Raw genomic sequence first — 16,608 nt, forward strand, 5'->3', positions numbered from 1 at the left:
AAAATGTAAATGGAAGCCAGAAATGACTGAACTTTGATTCCAGTTATATGTGATACTTCTGATGGAAAAGCACGGTTTTAAATAGCGGGCCTGTAGTTTACTAATACTATTCTTCACAGCGACCTCATGTGAATAGCTTCACTGACACACTGCAACAAAATGTAAATGGAGGCCAGAAATGGCTGAATTTTGACCGTAGTTGTATGTGATACATACAGTACAGACAAAAAGTTTGGACACACCTTCTCATTTAAAAAATGTTCTGTATTTTCATGACTATGAAAATTGTACATTCACACTGAAGGCATCAAAACTATAAACTAACACATGTGGAATTATATACTTAACAAAAAAGTGTGAAACAACTGAAAATGTGTCTTATATTCTAGGTTCTTCAAAGTAGCCACCTTTTGCTTTGATGACTGCTTTGCACACTCTTGGCATTCTCTTGATGAGCTTCAAGAGGTAGTCACTGGAAATGGTTTTCACTTCACAGGTGTGCCCTGTCAGGTTTAATAAGTGGGATTCCTTGCCCTATAAATGGGGTTGGGACCATCAGTTGTGTTGTGCAGACGTCTGGTGAATACACAGCTAATTGTCCTACTGAATAGACTGTTAGCTCCTTTTTTCTTGCCATAATACAAATTCTAAGTAAAGAAAAATGAGTGGACATCATTACTTTAAGAAATGAAGGTCGATCAGTTTGAAAAATTGGGAAAACTTTGAAAGTGTCCAAAAGTGCAGTTGCAAAAACCATTAAGCGCTACAAAGAAACTGTCTCACATGAGGACCACCCCAGGAAAGGAAGACCAAGAGTCACCTCTGCTTCTGATGATAAGTTTATCCTAGTCACCAGCCTCAGAAATAGCAGGTTAACAGCAGCTCAGATTAGATACCAGGTCAATGCCACACAGAGTTCTAGCAGCAGACACATCTCTACAACAACTGTTAAGAGGAGACTTTGTGCAGCAGGCCTTCATGGTAAAATAGCTGCTAGGAAACCACTGCTAAGGACAGGCAACAAGCAGAAGAGACTTGTTTGGGCTAAAGAACACAAGGAATGGACATTAGACCAGTGGAAATCTGTGCTTTGGTCTGATGCGTCCAAATTTGAGATCTTTGGTTCCAACCATCGTGTCTTTGTGCGACACAGAAAAGGTGAACGGATGGACTCTACATGCCTGGTTCCCATCGTGAAGCATGGAGGAGGAGGTGTGATGCTGTGGGGGTGCTTTGCTGGTGACACTGTTGGGGATTTATTCAAAATTGATGGCATACTGAACCAGCATGGCTACCACAGCATCTTGTAGCGGCATGCTATTCCATCCGGTTTGCGTTTAGTTGGACCATCATTTATTTTTCAACAGAACAATGACCCCAAACACACCTCCAGGCTGTGTAAGGGCTATTTGACCAAGAAGGAGAGTGATGGGGTGCTACGCCACATGACCTGGCCTCCACAGTCACCAGACCTGAACCCAATCGAGATGGTTTGGGGTGAGCTGGACCGCAGAGTGAAGGCAAAAGGGCCAACAAATGCTAAGCATCTCTGGGAACTCCTTCAAGATTGATGGAAGACCATTTCCGGTGACTAGCTCTTGAAGCTCATCAAGTGAATGCCAAGAGTGCCCAAAGCAGTCATGAAAGCAAAAGGTGGCTACTTTGAAGAACCTAGAATATAAGACATATTTTCAGTTGTTTCACACTTTTTTGTTAAGTATATAATTCCACATGTGTTAATTCATAGTTTTGATGCCTTCAGTGTGAATGTACAATTTTCATAGTCATGAAAATACAGAAATGTATGTCAGACAACCACGGTTTTAAATAGCGGGCCTGTAGTTTACTAATACTATTCTTCACAGTGACCTCGTGTGAATAGCTTCACTGACACACTGCAACAAAACGTAAATGGAGGCCAGCAATGTCTGAATTTGAACCACCGTTATATGTGATACGTCTGATGGACAACCACGGTATTAAATAGGTTACTATTCTTCACAGTGACCACGTGTGAATAGCTTCACAGACACACTGCAACAAATTATAAATGAAGGCCAATATTTTTCACGTTCACTACAAATTTCTGGATTTTTATCGCTGTAATATGGAAAAGATCTAGCTGTATTCTGCAGTGCTAACAAGTAAATTGAGCAGAAAAATGGTGTCCTCTGGATTGCTTTTTAAGCAACTAATCAAGATTAAGATGAAAAAAAATTAGCCTTGGCCCCTGATACCTGGGGCTATGTCTGCAAATATCTGTATCTGCAGGATCAGTCAGAACATGCAATGGACCCTCTTGTCCTGTATGCACTGCAGTCTGCCACAAACCCTGCCTGCCTAACTCCTACTATCACCACTGAATATATGGAGCTGGACTGTTAGTTCAGATGGATATATAGATATGCGGTGGAATACTTTTACTAACTATAAACAAGCAAATCTCTCCCTGACGCAGCAGCACCTCTCCCTACTCTGCCTGATTCCGGGGTAGACTGTGACGTGCATGGCGGTGCCAAGTCTTAAATAGACCCGATGATGCTATGCGGCCAGCCAATCACTATAATGCCACAACCAACATGGCTACAGCATTACAGTGCATAGCAAGCAATCCCTGCATGTTCATTGGATCTCTAATGAGCGCCAAACATGCGCCCGAACAACCCGGAAATGCTCGCTGAGCGCCGAGCTTGTCGAGCACAGTGATGCTCGGGTGAGTACCGAATAGGGGCGAGCACGTTCGCTCATCATTAGAAAGTAACATAATTCTCATATAGCATTCTTACATCTGCGCAGTACACTGCATGCACATTTAAAATGTAAATGAGTATCTTAACCTTATCATCATTTTTATGTAGATTTACCAAACTGTATAAACTTCAATGCTTATTGGAGAAGCAGATCAGGTAATGGGTATTTGTGTAATGAGGGAGAGCACAGCCTAAGGACACAATATCCTTTATCACGTTCTGCAGAATTTTGGAAGTTTGTATTGCACGTTTTCCTCTCCTCTATAATACAGTACCTTTCAGTTGTTAGTGAAAGGAACAAAACAACAAATAAACACACACTAACAGTCATTCAGCAGCAAAATTACCAAAGTTTTTTTTTCAGAACAGAAGATGAAATTGCATAAGTATTAATAATGTCATCATAGTCTAAGTTCCTTGAAATGTCATACTCAATGTTCAACAGAAGGAGTGACTCTAAAAGCTCCTGTCCAATCGAAGACCTCAGACGATTTTTTACAATTTTCAGCTTTGAGAACACACTTTTACATGAAACCTGGGTGCAAGCAAGTGTAAGAAGTGTCTTGTAAACTGCAAAAATGTTTGCGTAAGCAGCAGAATGTAAATTGTAGTCATATAAAAGTCTGTAGCAGCAGGAAAGACAGTTTTTTTGCGGGACGAGTTGTACTTTCAGATGCAATCATTTATTTTACCATATAGGGTACAGGGAAATGGCAACAAAAATTCCAAGTGCAGTAAAATTGCAAAAAAAGTGCAATTACACGTTTGTTTATTGGGTTTTTTAGTCACCATGTTCACTATATGGAAAAACCGACTTGACAGGGTGATGCCTCGGGTCAGTACGAGCTTGTAGATACCAAACATGTATACCTTTACTGGTATCTAAGTGGTGAAAACAAATTCATAAGTTTGAAAAAAAAAATCACACTTTTCACGCCTTATTCTGCGCACCGTAGTGTTCTTTTTTTTTTTGGATCTGGGGCTGTGTGATGGCTTATTTTTTGCGTCTTGAGCTGACGTGCATCTCTGCTGCTGTGTAATAGTCACAACACAGAGAGAGGTTAAACATCCAAGTATTTAATATGTATTGCAAATAAAGAATGTTCCCATTCTTAATATCCGAAAAAACAATTGACTGACAACCATCCCTAGACTAATAATACCATATAGAAGAGAGAAATAGCGCCACACCATGATCAAATACTACCAAGTACAAGGTATATATACTGCCACACCATGAGAAGACCACATATTACCACCACATAGTAACTGTCTGAATAATACCACATACAAGGGACAAATTCCGCCACGCCATGACCATGGCATATAATGGCACCAGATAGTGACTGATAATGAAAATGTAAAAAAGCTCTGTATATAGAGTCAGTGTACAGATAATGTAGAGATTATCAGTGACATTATGCACAGGAGCTCTGTGTATAGCAGGGGTCCTCAAACTTTTTAAACAGGGGGCCAGTTCACGGTCCCTCAGACCATTGGAGGGCCGGAATATAGTTTTTAAAAAAAACTATGAACAAATTCCTATGCACACTGCACATATCTTATTTTGAAGTAAAAAAAAAACAATACAGAAACAAATACAATATTTAAAATGAAGAACAAGTAAAGTTAAATCAACAGGTATTTCAATAGGTAGGTAACTATAACCAATAGGCAGCAGAGGTCCCCAAAAGGCAGGTAAATGTACCCAATAGGCAGCATAGGTCCCCAATAGGCAGGTAAATATCCCCAATAGGCAGGTAAATGTCCCCAATAGGCAGGTAAATATCCCCAATAGGCAGCAAAGGTCCCCAATAGGCAGCAAAGGACCCCAATAGGCAGCATAGGTCCTCAATAGGCAGGTAAATGTTCCCAATAGGCAGGTTGTTTCCCCCTTATAATGCCATATGCAGGCTGTTCCCCCCCTTATAATGCCCCATGCTGGATGCCACCCCCCATATAATGCCCCATGCAGGATGTCCCTTTCTCACACCATATAATGCCCCATGCAAGATATCACTCCCCTGTCTTTATAATGCCCCATGCAGGATGTCCCTTTCCCCCCCATATAATGCCCCATGCAGGATGTCACCCCCCATATAATGCCCCATGCAGGATGTCACCCCCCATATAATGCCCCATGCAGGATATCACTCCCCTGTCTTTATAATGCCCCATGCAGCATGTCACCCCCCCAATATTATGCCCCATGCAGCATGTCACCCCCCCATATTATGCCCCATGCAGGATGTCCCTTTCCCCCCATATCATGCCCCATGCAGGATGTCACCCCCCCATATTATACCCCATGCAGGATGTCACCCCCCCCATATTATACCCCTTGCAGGATGTCACCCGCCATATAATGACCTATGCCTCCATACATTAAAAAAAAAAAATCCAATACTCACCTCACTTCTCACTAGCTGCCGCTGCCGCTGCTCTGGTCTGGACTCCAGCGTCGCGGCGGCGTTGTCCCGCTCTGCCCTGCCTGTGACAGCACACGGGAGGGCGCGGTGTAAAGACGTCACCGCGCCCTCTGACCTGAGACGCCACAGGAAGTGCAGAGCACGGAAGACAGCGGATCTGCAGAGGCACGGGGAGAGGTAAGTATCCGCCTGCCGGGGCCCTGAGCAAGCGGGGGGAAGGGCGGGCGCTGGCACCGCTCTCCTCCGCCCATAGCCCGGCGGGCCAGATGAAAGTCCTCCGCGGGCCGCATGTGGCCCGCGGGCCGTAGTTTGAGGACCCCTGGTGTATAGTGTCAGTGTAGAGGTAATACAGTGATCACCAGTAACACTATGCACAGGAGCTCTGTATATAGTGTCAGTGTGTGTGTATAGGTAATACAGTGATCACCAGTGACATTACACACAGGAGCTCTGTACACCGTGTGCAGAATTATTAGGCAAATGAGTATTTTGATCACATGATACTTTTTATACATGTTGTCCTACTCGAGGCTTCATAGGCTTGAGAGCCAACCACCAAATAAGTAAATCTGGTCATGTGCATCTCTGTAATGAGGAGGGGTGTTTACTAATGACATCAACACCGCATATAAGGAGTGCTTAATTATTAGGCAACTTCCTTTCCTTTGGCAAAATGGGTCAGAAGAGAGATTTGACGGGCTCTGAAAAGTCCAAAATTGTGAGATGTTTTGCAGAGGGATGCAGCAGTCTTGAAATTTCCAAACTTTTGAAGCGTGATCACTGGACAATCAAGCGTTTCATGGCAAATAGCCAACAGGGTCGCAAGAAGCGTGTTGGCCAAAAAAGGCGCAAAATAACTGCCCATGAATTTAGGAAAATCAAGCGTGAAGCTGCCAAGATGCCATTCGCCACCAGTTTTGCCATATTTAAGAGCTGCAACATTACAGGAGGATCAAAAAGCACAAGGTGTGCGATACTCAGGAATATGGCCAAGGTAAGGAAGGCTGAAAAACGACCACCTTTGAACAAGAAATATAAGATAAAACGTCAAGAATGGGACAAGAAACATCTTAAGACTGATTTTTCAAAGGTTTTATGGACTGATGAAATGAGAGTGACTCTTGACGGGCCAGATGGATGGGCCAGAGGCTGGATCTGTAAAGGGCAGAGAGCTCCACTTCGACTCAGACGCCAGCAAGGTTGAGGTGGGGTACTGTTTTGGGCTGGTATCATTAAAGATGAACTTGTGGGACCTTTTTGGGTTGAGGATGGAGTGAAGCTCAACTCCCAGACCTACTGCCAGTTTCTGGAAGACAACTTCTTCAAGCAGTGGTACAGGAAGAAGTCGGTATCGTTCAAGAAAAACATGATTTTCATGCAGGACAATGCTCCCTCACATGCATCCAACTACTCCACAGCGTGGCTGGCCAGTAAAGGTCTAAAAGAAGAAAAAATAATGACATGCCCCCTTGTTCACCTGATCTGAACCCCATAGAGAACCTGTGGTCCATCATAAAATGTGAGATCTATAGGGAGGGAAAACAGTACACCTCTCGGAACAGTGTCTGGGAGGCTATGGTGGCTGCTGTACGCAATGTTGATCGAAAACAGATCAAGCAACTGACAGAATCTATGGATGGAAGGCTGTTGAGTGTCATCATAAAGAAAGGTGGCTATTAGAGATGAGCGTTGTTCTACTCGAACTGTTCGCCAATCTCAAATTCGAGCTGTTTTGGGCGGTGTTCGAGCCGTTCGGCGAACACGAACGATTTGAGAAAAATTCGGCTGTTCGAGGTTATGTTCGATAACTGTTCGTGCACCAAAATCATAACTGGATTTTTTCTCAGTAATGATGAAAATTAATGTTAATACGCAGTTTGAGTGTACAGCGGGGTGGTGGGAGGGGCAGGGGATGGATCTCTGCAGGAATAATGAAGATCTCCATTTTTTTTCCTGTTTCCCGCATTTACAGTGGGGAGGTGCAATCTGTCAGCCTATCAGCAGCGCACACACGGAGCGAAGTGCTTTTTTCACACAAGCAAGGGCATGTGTCATTGGCAGTGTATGTCACATGTCCTTGCCCTATAAGACCAAGCCATTTTCAAGGTCACCACCATTTTCTCACTGCTGCAGCTGCGTGTTAGACGGCACCGCTGTTGCTGTGTGCGCTATACCTTGTTAATTTCAAGCCAATTTTCGCACAAATCTACAGATAGCTTGGGAGTAGGGAATAGTTGTGATTGCAGTCCTTTTAAGGACTAGGCTACAGCATTTCCTACGACTTTTATCAGGCAGGTCTGTGCTCTTAAATAGATAGATTGTGGGAGTAAAGACTAATTGTAATTGCAGTCCTTTTCAGGACTAGGTTACATCAGTTCCTATCAGTTTTTGCCAGGCAGGTCTGTGCTAGTGCTGTGCAAGTTTTTTTCACAGCATTTGGCTGAATCTAGCAAAGCTAATCCTTTTTGGCCTATTGCAGAGTGTGTTAGTCAGTGGAGTAGCCTATCTGTGTTGCAAGATATACCACCTGTGTATAGAATACCAATTTTTTTACTGCACTTAGTGAAGTAAAATCTTTTGGGCATAGCATCATTCTATTAGTCCATCTATACTGACCTCCATCAGGTTGCAAACTGAATATATTTTTTTTCTGCATCTACCTCTGAAAAAATATTGGGCTTCTAGCAGTGTGTGGGACTTGTTCTATTAATCCATCTATCCAGACCTCCATCAGGTTGCAAACTGAATATAATTTTTTTCTGCATCTACCTCTGAAAAAATATTTGGCCTTCTAGCTGTGTGTGGGACTTGTTCTATTAGGCCATCTATACTGACCTCCATCAGGTTGCAAACTGAAAATAATTTTTTGTCTGCATCTAGCTCTGAAAAAATATTTGGCCTTCTAGCAGTGTGTGGGACTTTCTCTATTAGTCCATCTATACTGACCTCCATCAGGTTGAAAATTAAAAATAATTTTTATCTGCATCTACCTCTGAAAAAATATTTGGGCTTCTAGCTGTGTGTGGGACTTGTTCTATTAGTCCATCTATACTGACCTCCATCAGGTTGCAAACTGAATATAATTTTTTTCTGCATCTAGCTCTGAAAAAATATTTGGGCTTCTAGCAGTGTGTGGGACTTTCTCTATTAGTCCATCTATACTGACCTCCATCAGGTTGCAAATTAAAAATAATTTTTATCTGCATCCAGCTCTGAAAAAATATTTGGCCTTCTAGCAGTGTGTGAGACTTTCTCTATTAGTCCATCTATACTGACCTCCATCAGGTTGCAAATTAAAAATAATTTTTATCTGCATCCAGCTCTGAAAAAATATTTGGCCTTCTAGCAGTGTGTGGGACTTTCTCTATTAGTCCATCTATACTGACCTCCATCAGATTGCAAATTAAAAATAATTTTTTGTCTGCATCTAGCTCTGAAAAAATATTTGGCCTTCTAGCAGTGTGTGGGACTTTCTCTATTAGTCCATCTATACTGACCTCCATCAGGTTGCAAACTGAATATATTTTTTTTCTGCATCTACCTCTGAAAAAATATTGGGCTTCTAGCTGTGTGTGGGACTTGTTCTATTAATCCATCTATACAGACCTCCATCAGGTTGCAAACTGAATATAATTTTTTTCTGCATCTACCTCTGAAAAAATATTTGGGCTTCTAGCTGTGTGTGGGACTTGTTCTATTAGTCCATCTATACTGACCTCCATCAGGTTGCAAACTGAAAATAATTTTTTGTCTGCATCTAGCTCTGAAAAAATATTTGGCCTTCTAGCAGTGTGTGGGACTTTCTCTATTAGTCCATCTATACTGACCTCCATCAGGTTGCAAATTAAAAATAATTTTTATCTGCATCCAGCTCTGAAAAAATATTTGGCCTTCTAGCAGTGTGTGGGACTTTCTCTATTAGTCCATCTATACTGACCTCCATCAGGTTGCAAATTAAAAATAATTTTTTGTCTGCATCTAGCTCTGAAAAAATATTTGGCCTTCTAGCAGTGTGTGGGACTTTCTCTATTAGTCCATCTATACTGACCTCCATCAGGTTGCAAACTGAATATATTTTTTTTCTGCATCTACCTCTGAAAAAATATTGGGCTTCTAGCTGTGTGTGGGACTTGTTCTATTAATCCATCTATGCAGACCTCCATCAGGTTGCAAATCGAATATAATTTTTTTCTGCATCTAACCCAGCTATTAGTTTTGGCCTAATACCACAGTTTGGCCACTCAGCTCTGCTCGGTTCCCATCCATTGTTTCTTTGTGCAAACAACTCCAGAGTTGTGAATTAGTTAACCACCAAAATGAGTGGAAAAAGGCCTGCTGCTGGTGGAAAGGGGAATAGGCGTGTTGGGAAGGGGAAAAAAGGTTGTGTCCATGGGGTAGGTGTTAAAGCAACAGTAACATCTGCAGAAGAAAGACCATCTTCCAGCCAAACTAAAATGTCTACTTCTTTTAGCGGACAATGTGATAAGATCACTTTCTTACGGCCACGCCAATCGCTACAAATTCCAGATGAGGCACAAAAACAGCAGGTGCTTCAACGGATATCAAGTGCTCTTTTAAGTGGGCTCTGCTCCACATCAACTTCAAAATCACAAATACTCCAGTCCTCAAAGGTGTCACCCCAATCGCACTTGCTTCCTCACAGCTCCCAAATCTCCAGCTGCCCGTCTGAGTATGAGGTAGAACAGATGGTTGAGTCTGCAGAGCTGTTTACTCATACTTTAGCCTGGGAATCAGAGGTCGACTCCAGCGCTTCTGTGAATCCAGACGAGGAAATGATCTGCACTGATGCCCAGAATCTTTATGAATCGGATCCAGGACCAGACGCAGAAGGTTCTGACCATAATGTAGACCCTATTCCCAAACTGTAACTCCTGTTGGTGGAGACAATGAGGAAGACGATGATGAGACTCAAATACCTGATTGGAGCGACAACTTTAGTTTTTTGTCAGGGCAGGAACAGGTTGGCTCTGAGGACGACGGGTGTGATAACGCACAGGCTGATGATGATGAGGTTGGAGATCCCACTTACTGTCAACCCACAGTCAGCCAAGAGATGAGGTGAGCAGAGGAGGTGGAGGAAGATGCTAGTGACGACGAGGTCAGGTTGCGCCTTCCTGGACAGAGACGTAGTACTGGAAGCACGTCAACAACTGCATCCTCAAACACAACTCTGCCTCTCACCACAAGTCGTGGTGGCTCTTCAGGTTGCATGGGTGCTAAGCCTTGCATAGCCTGGGCATTTTTTCAGATCGATAAAGATGACCCAACTCGTGTTATCTGTAACATTTGTCAGCAAAAGATAAGTAGAGGCCAAAAAATACATAGTTTGAGTACTTCATGCATGAACCGGCACATGGACATGAAGCATAAGTTGCAGTGGGAAGCTCAGTGTGCTACAATGCGGCCTAGCCGGCCGGGTCAAACACCGTCTGCCATATCTTGTGCATCCGCGGCCTCTTCATCCTCTGTGACTGGGGGGACAGCAGTCACACCTGTTTTGGGGCGCAGACCTGCCACCTCTTTACCCGCAACAGCCAGCGTGATTGGCAGGTCATCATTTTCTTTGGAGGTGGTAACACCAGCTGGTGTTGAGCGCTGTCCGACATCGATAGCACCACCTTTGGATCAAGGCAACCTAACATGTCCGCCTGCATCTTCCTCACAGACCGGCAGTTTGCCGGGGACACCCTTATCAACCCCGTCTAAGCACAATAGCCAGCCCTTGGTCCCTCAGATGTGGACAAGTAAAAGACCATTTCCTCCTAGCCATGAGAAAGCTAAGAGGTTGAATTGCACCATCTGCAAGCTCTTGGCTACAGAAATGCTGCCTTTCCGCCTGGTGGACACAGAGGATTTTCGAGACCTTATGTCCGTCGCAGTGCCCCAGTACCAGATGCCCAGTCGGCACTACTTCTCAAAGAAAGGTGTGCCTGCGCTCCACCAGCATGTCGCACACAACATCACCGCTTCTTTGAGAAACTCTGTGTGTGACAGGGTGCATTTCACCACAGACACTTGGACGAGTAGGCATGGACAGGGGCGTTACATGTCGCTGACTGGGCACTGGGTAACTATGGTGACAGCAGGACAAGGGGCTGCTGTCCAAGTCTTGCCATCCCCACGAGTTGTGCGTCAATCCTCTTTATGTCAAAGTTCCTCCACTGCTTCTGCCTCCTCAACCTCCTCTCGGTCTGCCACCTGCACCCAAAGCCTGTCTGGTCATGCCACAAGCTTTCTAACTGCGCAGAAGGGATCCTGCACACCTCCTTACTATGCTGGCAGTAGGGCTCGACGTCATCAGGCGGTTTTTACCTTGAAATGTCTGGGAAATGTGAGTCACACAGCTGAGGAGTTGTGGTCAGCTCTGGAGAACCAATTTCATGAATGGTTGTCTCCACTGGACCTGAAACCAGGGAAGGCCGTGTGCGATAATGCTGCAAACCTGGGTGCGGCCCTTCGCCGGGGCAATGTCACACACGTGCCTTGTATGGCTCACGTGTTGAAACTGGTTGACCAGCAATTTTTAGCCCACTATCCCAGACTAGATGGCCTTCTGCAGAGGGCACGGTCGCTGTGTGCTCACTTCCGCCGTTCGCATCCCGCAGCTCAGCGACTTACATCTCTACAGAAGTCGTTGGGCCTGCCACTTCACTGGCTAAAATGCGATGTGCCTACCCGGTGGAATTCAACTCTGCACATGTTGCAGCGACTGTGGCAGCACCGACAAGCCCTGGTGCAATACGTTCTGACGTATAGCCTGGGCCAACGAGATCCGGATGTGGGGCAAATCACGCTGGAGGAGTGGTCTCAGATCAGGGGCCTATGCACCCTTCTGCACAGTTTTGAAATGGCGACAAAGATGTTTAGTGCTGACGATGCCATTATCAGCATGACTATTCCAGTGATTTACATGCTGGAGCACATGTTAAACAGAATTCGGAGTCAGGTGGTGGCACAAGAGGAGGTGGAGAAAGTAGAGGAGGAGGAGTTGTATGCGGAAGGGCTAACATCTGCAAGGTCCAGACGGTCGGCAGCACCAAGACGGCAGGCATGTGAGGGTGGGGGAGATGGTTTTACCAGGGCGCATGGTAGCAGCCAAACTAGTGAGGAAGGTGCAGGAGCCCAGGAAGAAATGGAGGACGAACTGATGGAAGACTCATCAGATGAGGGAGACCTTGATCACATTTCTGTTGTGCGAGGTTGGGGGGAGAGGACAGAGGAAGGAAGCATGATTGTTACCTCGCCACCAACACAACAGGGACTTGGTGCTCCTGGATGCGCAACACACATGAGTGCCTTCTTGCTGCACTACCTGCAACATGACCCTCGAATTGTGAGAATTAGAAATAATCCTGACTACTGGGTTGCCACACTGTTAGATCCCCGGTACAAAAGTAAATTTGCAGAAATTATTCCTGCCATAGAAAGGGATGCATGCATGCAGGAGTATCAGCAGAGACTGTTGCAGAATCTTACATGTGCTTTTCCACAAAACACCAGTGGTGCACGTAGTGAATCTCACAGTTCCAACTTGCCAACCGTGGGACCGTCAAGTGTTCAGCACTCAAACCGTAACAGAACCACAGTATCTGCTGGTAACATCAATTTTGCGGAATCATTTCACCACTTTTTTAGCCCATCCTTTGCAAGGCCACAGGAGACAAGAAGTCTGACACATAGTCAACGCCTAGAGACAATGGTACAGGAGTATCTCCAAGTAAACATTGAAGCCATGATTGTGTCACTGGACCCTTGCTCTTTTTGGGCTTCCAATCTGGATAAATGGCCGGAGCTAGCCACTTACGCCTTGGAGATCTTGTCATGCCCCGCAGCCAGCGTTCTGTCTGAACGTGTGTTCAGCGCTGCTGGTGGTGTGCTGACAGATAAGCGCACACGGCTCTCCACTGATAATGTAGACAGACTCACGTTCATAAAGATGAACAAATCATGGATCCGAAATGACTTTTCTACCCCTGTGTCATCCTGGGGAGAGTAAAAGCTTGATGATTGGTTAAAATCACCCTACCAACCGTTTTAAGCTTTCAAATTACTAATCATGTTTATCTGTATCTTGACTGGAAAATAATTTGGGCTTTGTAGCAGTGTGCAGCACTGATCCTATTAGCCCATCTATACTAAGCTCCACCAGATTTAAAATTAAAAATAATTTTTAGCTGCATCTAGCCCGGAAAATAATTTTGGGGCTCCGAGATGCGCAAGACACATAAGTGCCTTCTTGCTGCACTACCTGCAACATGACCCTCATATTGTCAGAATTCGAAGTAATCATGACTACTGGGTTGCCACACTCTTAGATCCCCCAAACTTTTCGATCAACCTTTTCATTTTAATAAAGACCAAAAAAATGGTCACTTTTGAAATTATAAGCATTAGCAGGTTATTAGAAACTGAAATCAAACAGTTTTCAACTCAAAACTTTATTCTAGGTGATGTTACATTTTCACATAGGACCCCTTGTTCGAAAGGAGCTTCTGAACTCTCTCGTCCATTGAATTTGTCAGGTTTTGGATGGTTTCTGCTTCAATTGTTTTGCATGAGGACAGAATACCCTCCCAGAGCTGTTGCTTAGATGTGAACTGCCTCCCGCCATCATAGACACTCCTTTTGATGATGCTCCAGAGGTTCTGAATGGGGTAGAGGTCAGGGGAGCATGGGGGTCACACCATAAGTTTGTCCCCTTTTATGCCCATATCAGCCAGAGATGCAGATGTTTTATGTGCAGCATGAGATGGTGCATTATCATGCAAAAAAATGATCTTGCTGTGAAATACATGGTTCTTCTTCTTGAACCATGGCAGGAAGTGCTGTTTGAGAAAATCCACATACATTATGGAGTTCATCTTTAGCGCCTTCAGGGATCCTAAAGGGGACGACAATCTCTCTCCCCATGATTCCAGCCCAAAACATTACTCCACCTCCTCCTTGTTGGCGCTGTAGCCGTGTTTGCGTGGGGTGTCCATCAACCAGCCATCCTCCACTCCATCCATCTGGACCATCGAGCGCTGCACGGCACTCATCCGTGAACAAAACAGTTTTGAAATCAGTCTTCATGTAATGCTTGGCCCACTGGAGCCGTTTCTACTTGTGTGAAGTGGATAGAGGAGGTCGACAGGATGGCATATGCCCAGCTGCAAACCTCTGAAGGACCCTGCATCTTGTTGTTCGGGGGACGTTGGAGGCACCAGCAGCTTCAAAAACTTGTCTGCTGCTATGACAAGGCTTTTTTGCCCTGCTCTTTTAACCTGACGTAATTGCCTGTAGGAAAGAGTCCTCAATTTGCCCTTATCAGCACGCACACGTGTGTACTGTGAATCAGCTACATACTTCTTGATTGCCAAGACACTTCATCCTGATCATCGCACAATGTTGATTGTAGTCATGCCTTGACCTAAACACTCCACAATTTGTTGCTTCTCAGCAGCCGACACATCCTTTTTCTTTCCCATTTTGGCAGAAAATGTAGGCTGCTTAATAATGTGAGACAGCCTTTTTAAGTAGTCTTGCCTTTCATTGGACACACCTGCCAAACTAATTAGCACAGGTGTCTGCAATTGCTTACAGTGATATAAAGAGCCCTGACACACATCACCATCAATGAGTTTAACTGACAAACAAACAAATTCTTCCCTTATCACTCCTAAACACTTTTTGCATAATAATTTGGAACACAGTGTACATGTGCTTTTCCACAAAACACCAGTGGTTCACGTAGTCAATCTTACAGTTCTAGCTTGCCAACCATGGTCTGTATGGAGTTGTTCAATAAAGGGCCCAAAATTAAGATAACATAGATGGGAGAGGTCTCTATGAATAGGAATTCCTAAGTATTTGATACCCTGTGAGGGCCAGGCAAAGGGAAAGTTGGACTGGATGGAATCCTATATGGATTTGGGGAGGGAGACATCGAGGGCCTCAGACTTCGCTGCATTGATTTTAAAATTTGACCATGTAACAAAGTGATCTATTTCAGCCATAACAGCATGGATGGATATATGTGATTGAGTGATATATACTAGTACATCATCAGCAAATAGAGAGCACTTGTACTCGGTGCCTCCCACCTCAATCCACCTAATATTGGGGTTATGGCGAATTGATGAGAGCAGGTGCTCCGTCACTAGGATGTATAAGAGAGGGGACAGAGGACATCCCTGCCTTGTCCCATTGGTGATTGTGAAAGGTGATGAAAATGTTCTGATGCACCCCCTGGGCCTTGGGACACCCGGAGCCGGACCCTGAGGCTGGTGTTGTGGGTGCAGCAGAGCGTAGCATAACTCCCCACGGGAGGAGTATAGCCTCAGGGCAGTGTATGCGGAGGGTGGGGGTGATGGTGCAGGGCAGCAGCAGTAACGACACGGAGTCAGTGATGCAGTCCAGGGCCTTTACTCACAGTTCTTATTATCCAGACCACGTCTGCAGGTAACGGCTGCCCACGTCAGACTGTGCTCACCAGGTGAGGGGCTCAGACAACTCCCAGATAATTTTGGAGCGCTTAACAGGACCCCCTTTGTGTGTCCTTAGTCTGGCCTTTCCTACCAACCCTTCTGTCCGGCTGCCTCGGGCCTCCTCTTGGCAAACTTGACGCCAGTTTCCCTGACCCTATGTGCTTTCCTCCTAGCAGGTGTAGCGAGGGGCTGCACCACATAAAATGTCACAGCCTCCGGTTTCTAGCTGAGGGTCGTTTCCTGCCTCCACTAGTTTCGGGGACCGGTCTCCCCCTTTGGCCTGACCCCTCCATGCAGGTGGATACGGGCGTGCGGTGGCGACTCGCCCGTCCGCACCCCTGGGATCCCTTCGTTCCTCGTTCCTGGAGCCTTCTCCGCTCCTCTTCCTTCCTTCTCCCTCTTCCAGGCCTGGGCCTCTGTTACTAGGCCCGCCTCCGGAGCAGAGCTCATGCAGAGCCCCTGCTCCCTGCCACTTCTGCTCAGACTTCTCTGCACTGAACTAAGATGGTGCCCACCTTTCATACTCCCTTCTCAATGCACCCAGGAACTGCTTCCTCCCTGCTCCTGCACTACAGGGTTCCCCTTCCTCAGTGTTCCCTCCCCCCACTCCAGCCAGGGACAGGGACTGTCGTGCCTATCTCAGGGGCATATTGGTCGCCCTGCCCCACGGCAATGTGGTGTAATGCATGCAGGTGTCGGGTCCTGATCCACACTCCATCCTTACCTGAGAGTGAGATATCACACCTCTGGGTGAGGTGCAATACCTCTGTAGCAACCGAGCCCTCAGGGTGCTACAGTTCCATTTATCTTCAGCCTAGGTGACGTATTGCGATACAGGGCCGTGATTTTGGCTATAAAAGGGTCCCCTAGACCCCTACCCCAAGCTTTTTAAGAGAATCATATATGGCGTGCCAGGAGACTCTATGGAATGCTTTCTCAGCA

This window comes from Phyllobates terribilis, unplaced genomic scaffold, assembly GCF_046119375.1.
Source record: "Phyllobates terribilis strain yellow unplaced genomic scaffold, ASM4611937v1 Scaffold_1__5_contigs__length_1240528914, whole genome shotgun sequence".
NCBI classification, from domain to species: domain Eukaryota; kingdom Metazoa; phylum Chordata; class Amphibia; order Anura; family Dendrobatidae; genus Phyllobates; species Phyllobates terribilis.